The sequence below is a fragment of the Rhincodon typus genome, chromosome 6 (assembly GCF_021869965.1).
Source record: "Rhincodon typus isolate 14 chromosome 6, sRhiTyp1.1, whole genome shotgun sequence".
Classification (NCBI taxonomy): Eukaryota; Metazoa; Chordata; class Chondrichthyes; order Orectolobiformes; family Rhincodontidae; genus Rhincodon; species Rhincodon typus.
The window spans coordinates 75409781-75416501 of NC_063337.1; the positions used below are offsets into that span (position 1 = coordinate 75409781).

Consider the following 6721-nt stretch of genomic DNA (forward strand, 5'->3'; position numbering starts at 1 on the left):
ACAATGGAACAGATAATTTGGGAGGCACAGCAGAAATTCAACCCAAGGAAGAAAGAACATACTCAGGGAAGAACAAGGTAAACAAGACTAACAAAGGAAGTCATGGACACCATAAAAGCCAAATAAAAAGCATACAATGTGGTGAAGATTAATGGGAAGCCATAGGACTGGGAAGCCTTTAAAAAACCAGAAGATAACTAAGAAAGCAATAAAGGGAAGAAAAGCTGAAACATGAAGGTAAGCTGACTGGTCATGTAAAAGTAGATTGCTAAAGATATTTCAGATATATAAAAGGTAAGAGAGAGGCAAGAGTGGACCTTGAACTGCTGGAAAATGAGGCTGGAGAAGAAGTAGTAATGGGGAACAAAGAAGTGGTAGAGAAACTGAATAGGTATGTTGCATCAGTCTTAATGGTGGAAGCCAACAGTTGCATACCACAGCTTCAAGAGATTCGGAGGCAGAGACGAGTGTAATGGCCATCATTAAGGAGAAGGTGCTGAGAATGCTGAAAGGTCTGGAGGTGGATAAATATTCCAAAACAGATGGGTTAAACCCAAAGAGATAGCTGAAGAGATTGTGAAGGTATTGGTAATGATCTTTCAGGAATCACTAGAGTCAGGGAGAATCCCAGAGGACAAAAATAATGGTTCTTTTTAAGGAGGGAGGGAGGTAGAAGATGGGAAATTATAGGTTGGTTAGCCTGAACTTGATTGTTGGTAAGATCCTAGAACCCGTTATTAAGGATGAGATTGCAGAGTCCTTGGTAGTGCATGGTAGAATAGGGCCAGGTCAGCATGGCTTTGTCATAGGGAGATCATGCCTGACAAATCTGTTAGAATTCTTTGAGAAAGTAACAAGAAAGTGAGACAAAGGAGAGGCAGTAGATGTGGTTTATTTGGACTTCCTTTGACACTTTTGGCACTTTGACAAGGTCCGCACAGGAGGGTGCTAAATAGGATAAGAGCTCAAGGTGTTGGGGCAAGGTATTTACATGGATAGGGATTGGCTGACTAGCAGAAGGCAGAGTGTGAGGATGAAGGGGTCTTTTCAGAATGATAGCTGTTGACTAGTTGAGCTCTGCAGGAGTCATTGTGGGGACCATAACCATTTATGTTACCCATTAACAATCTGGATGAAGCATTGTTGCTAAGTTTGCAGATGATACAAAGATAGATCGTGGGACAGGTGGCATTGAGGTAGCAGGGAGGCTGCAGTAGGACTTCGACAGGCTAGGGGAGTGGCCAAAGTAGCAGCAGATAGAATGCAATGTGGAAAAGTGTCAGCTGATGCACTTTGGTAGGAAGAAGAGGTATGGGCTATTTTCGAGATGGCGAAAGGCTTCAGAAATCTCAAGCACAAAAACACTTAGGAATCCTGGTTCAGGATTCTCTTAAGGTTAGTATGCAGGTATAGTTGGCAGTTAGGAAGGCAAATGCAATGTTAGCATTATTATTTCGAGAGGGCTAGAATACAGGAGCATGGATGTACTGCTCAAGTTATATATGGCTCTGGTCATTTTGGAATTTTGTGACCTGCTTTGGGACCGTTATCTAAGGAAGGATGTGCTGGCCTTGGAGGGAGTCCACAGCAGACTCAGAACAATGATCCTAGGAATTAAGGTCTCATCACATGAGGTGCAGTTGAGGACTCTTGATGTGTATTTGATGGAATTTAGAAGGAATGAGGATGGGATCTCTTTACTCACAGAATATTCACAGGCCTCGATAGAGTGGATGTGGAGAAGGTGTCTCCACTTTTAAGAACCTGAGGGCACAGCCTCAATGTGAAGGGATGATCTTTTAGGGCTGAGACGAGGGGGAATTTCTTCAGCTCGACTGTGGTGAAGCTGTGGAACTCATGGCCTCCATAGCCTTCTGCAGCAAAGTTACTTAAACGTATTTAAGACAGAGGTAGATAAGCTCTTGATTAGTAAGGAGATCAAGTGTTATGGGGAGAAGGCAGGATAATAGGTTTGAGAAACATCAGCCATGATCAAATGGCAGCGCAGACTCAGAGTGATCAATCTTTGGAATCTTAAAAAAGGAAGATAGGGATCAGTCAGGAAAGTGGAGCCAGGGTCTGTGACCAACAATGTTCTTATTGGATTAATGAGCAGCTTTTAAGGGCTGTATGGCTAACAGCGACTCTTATTTCTTATGCAGTATGGCCAGCAGCTTGAAATGAAAATATAAATTCCTAATGGCCAACAGACTTTCAGTTCTACTTTGTCTATTGGTTACTAATGTTTTCAAAATTCCAAAAGCATTTCATTCCGGACAAATCCATAGCATGACTGCACAGTCAATTGCAGTCAATATATCATTTTATCAAATGGCATGTATTCATGCCTTCTGAATGTACATTTCAACTCTTTCCTATCTATCCATTTTTAAAAGTTGTGGAATTGCTGATCAAACGTTTGGAGCTACAATGATTAACTTTATAGAGTCACACAGAAAAAAATCCGAGCACTTTGAAGAGCAACGGCCTGGAACATGCACAAAAGCAGCAGCTCATAAGAGGCCGAATGGAAAACTCTTTCCCTTTCAAATTCCACAATGAACTCTTCATAATTTTCCTCTTTGTGGTGGCTTTTGTTTTTATTTTAACAGAGAAATACTCCTCAGGAACACTTAACTGTTTTAATCATTAGACTACCCTCAACAAGCTCAATGTTTTTGCTTGACACTAATTGCAGAGTCCAAGTTAGAGAGACAATTAGAAATTTAATTCCACCTGATAAATGTTTGTATCCACCTGGCTGCCACACTTGATGTTTGGCTGATTGTCAGTTACCAACTTCACATCAATTTCATGGCTTCATATGAATCACAAAATGATTAATTGGGCTCTCTTAGAGGCAACTCAACCTCAGTAACCAATTTATTAATGTGAAAGAGAAATAACTCTGAAAGGAACATGATTAAGTCCTACTAAGTAAAATAATTACAAAAGGACGACATCACTTAATGGCACAGCTGTGAAGTATATAAAATGGTGAGACACAAAATAAAGTATGGAATGAAACTGCAGTGAATCAAAAGGAAAACAAAACACATGGTGAGCACACAAAATAAATTCTAAAATGTGAACTTTGTAAGGTCTGTATGTGTCTTTGAAAACTTAGCTTACAAATACTTCTTGTAATCTAATCAGGTTGGATGTATTGTGTTTCCTCCCGTCTGTCTGTAGTTACTCACTCCTATTCTGTGCTTCAGTCTTTTGTCGAGTGTGACGATGTGCTTCACTGTTGTCTGATGATGGCCTTAGTTTCTAATAGCCGCCCTGTGTCAGTTTACAATTTAAGTCTGAGACAAGTCACTTTCATGTTATTTGTCTCGAAAAACCAGAGTTCAAAGGTTCACCTATTGTATGTTTGTAACTTCCATGAAACCAAAGACCTTTTAACAAAAGATTGAAAGGGCAGCTGGTAAATTGAAAGGGAGGAGAGGCACATACAAACTGTTGCCAATGGATCTGACTGATGGATTTACTTAGAATTAAGTTGAGGATATTTGTGCATTGCCACATTTGTTCCCAATGCAATTCTATTTATGTTGAGCAAAATAGTGTTTATTTAGCAAACTTGCTTATGCAGTGGCTATCTGCTCCCATTCTTCTGATTCTAAGGGTTTCCTACTTTTTTGTTACACGATAACAAATTTTCCCATCCCAAGCCACATAGCAAAGGCCTCCAAGCCCTGCAACCAACACTACAGATTCCTTTGCCTTGGTGTTGAGTTTCCAATTATTTTCACTATGGAACTCCTTCTGTGTGGCTTCCTTTAAGGAGGTAGCTTATCTGTAAGAGAGCAAGGATTTTGTGTCTAGCCAGTGATCAGCAAACCGCATTGCTGGGGCCTGCTGCAGAGCTACTGCCTGCATTAAGAATCGGAAAGTAGAGTTGGAGATCCACCAGTTAATACTACAGTCCTTCATGAAGTGGTGGGTGTAGAAACAATGTCATCTACCTCGATCGGAATGGGAATGGATATGTTGTGAATTCTAATCCAATGACCAAAATTTGGGATAAATGAATTTCTCACCCAGTAACTAATATGAAAGGAAACATATACATATGTTCATGGAATTAGTCCAAACAACAAGTTCCACCATGCACTGTACCCAAGGAAATGAGACTGTATATCCTGCTGGAATAACTCTCAAGGGTTATAGATATAATACAAAGTAACACTGCATCACAAAGAGCATAAGAAAATTGAAAGTGGTACATAATTCAAAAGCAATATTTCTCTCTTTTAAGTCTGTGTTTGTCTTGAATTAATATCCTTAAGGTAGTAGATAATTGGTTGAGAAATAAACCATCATTGATTAACCATTCAAGGGGTAACCATAGAATATTTCCTTGGGCTTTCTAGGCTCATGGCAGAATGCAGTAAGACTCAATGAAAAGTCTATTAAGGCTACCTATGTTGGCATAAGGCATTGTTTTAAACAATCAACAGGAAGGAAGTGACTGACTTTACAGGACAAGTGAAATATTTTCCATTCTTATCATCACTGAAGAAAATTCAGTTGACAAGAAACAGCAAAGTTCGTCAGTGGAAGTAGATACTGAGATCACAAATGAACAGCACAACCCACTTGAGCTCACTGACAAACTGTTTACTGAAGTAGTTCAGACAGTAAAGCAACCACATCTACTGCCTCTCCTTTGTCTTACTTTGTTGTTACTTTCTCAAAGAATTCTAACAGATTTGTCAGGCATGACCTCCCTATGACAAAGCTATGCTGACTTGGCCCTATTTTGAGTCTGCGCTGCCATTTGATCATGGCTGATGTTTCTCAAACCTATTATCCTGCCTTCTCCCCATAACACTTGATCCCCTTACTAATCAAGAGATTATCTACCTCTGTCTTAAATACGTTTAATAACTTTGCTGCAGAAGGCTATGGAGGCCATGAGTTCCACAGCTTCACCACAGTCGAGCTAAAGAAATTCCCCCTCATCTCAGCCCTAAATAAAATTCATATGGCAGATTGGACTTGTTGCTAGAAGAGGAGCAACATTCGATATTTTTTTTATTCTCCAGAGGAAAAAATGAGCACCAGTGACAAAAATAATATGATGTAAGACCAGTAACTTGACTGAGGATGTGAAAGTGATTAAATTATCAGTAAGACTATCCAAGGGTGAATGACGTCATCTAACCTAATCAACAAGATGTAGAAAATAACTTGGATACTCCAACAAAGATGGATCAGCAGAGTGAGAATAAAGATTTTGCTTGAATAAAATGGAAGTGAGCTGCATATGAAAGTTCATGGACACCATTCCAATGTCCACAGATTCAGAACACCATTACTAACGAGGAGGATTAAAGTACTTGATTCACCAGAGCAGCTGTCTTCAATAACAGAGATTCAAGAGATTACATGTCTCTCAGATAAGGATAATGGACCAATGACTAGATATAACAGAATTGCATCATTCACAGAGGATCAAAGAGATAGTCATTTCTTTGCTGAAAAAGAAAGTTCTTACAGAGAATCTGAATCAAGGTCAACAATTATCGAGTTAAAAACCCTCCAAATCTGAGAGAACATATTCCAGAAAAATTCAGAACCCTGCAGACCTGAATTTGTGAAGTCAATCCCTTGGGAAGACATAGAAATAATGGTAAATATAAAAGTAGTTGTATATCTGAATGCATAAATGCTAATAATGAAGAAAAATCTTGCAGAGAGTTGTTGTATTAGGTCAAAAATCTGTCAGAGCTCATGTTGAAGCAATATTATGTGTCACGTAGTCTGACAATGACTCTGTCTTTGGGAAGAGAAGAAGCAGACTTGTACAAGGCCCTGAGGAGGAAGAGATGTCATCTCCAGCTCATGATTACCCTTACAATCAAACCATACTTGTCAATAAATCTTGCACCTTTTGACACAATATGCTCCACCATGTATAAGACAAATGGGGCTTCTCATTAAGATGTGATAATGGTTTATCCTTTATCTTTCTAATCAGGTGGTGTCTTAGATTCAATATTAAAAGGAAGATTAGTGGCAATGCTCCATCCCAATCTCGTGCCACCAGTAATCGGTACAGAAACATATCATCAATACTCTGATGCAATTATTCAGATTTAAAAATCAACACTTTGCTTAATGTAAAATTACTACGGGCAAAATATCACATAACAGTTCAATGTACTGCAGCTGTAGAGCAGGCCTTGATTTACAAGGAATACAAGCCAAAACAGATATTTATGGTCAAATCCTTTTTGTAACCATGCATTCTTAAACTGTTAAATAACATGGTTCTATTTATGCAGCTTGAAAGAACTCGAGGAAAAAGAGGAAATGAGAAATCCAAAGGAATCCTAAATACATCTCTCAATAAATATGGTCAAGAAAAAAATGAAGGAGAACATATAAGAGAAGCTTTCTGTCAAAAAACCGTTTGTTGCTGTTTAGAAGACAGAGTTCATTCTCTGTGTCATACATTCTATACCCTCAACCAAAATAATTTGTTTATTTATTTTGTAGAAGTACAAAATACTGCAGATGTTGAACATTTGAAATAAACAGAAATGCAGGAAATACTCAGTGTGCATATCCCTGGATATTGAAACAAATTTAATTCACATTCTGGTTGGTGACCTTTCATCAAAACCAGCAAAAATTTGAGATGTTATAAGTTTTAATCAAGTCAAGGTAGTAAAATGAAATGAAAGTACTAAAATGAAGGTCTTTGAAG

The 6721-nt window shown here is 38.6% G+C and overlaps 1 long non-coding RNA gene across 1 annotated transcript; it reads left to right on the forward strand.

Moving 5' to 3' along the window:
* Window positions 1-4957: 4957 nt before the first annotated feature.
* On the forward strand, window positions 4958-6460 carry LOC125483403. Its single transcript, XR_007262356.1, has 2 exons — window positions 4958-5641; window positions 6297-6460. It is a non-coding gene; the product is annotated as an uncharacterized LOC125483403 (long non-coding RNA).
* Window positions 6461-6721: the final 261 nt, after the last annotated feature.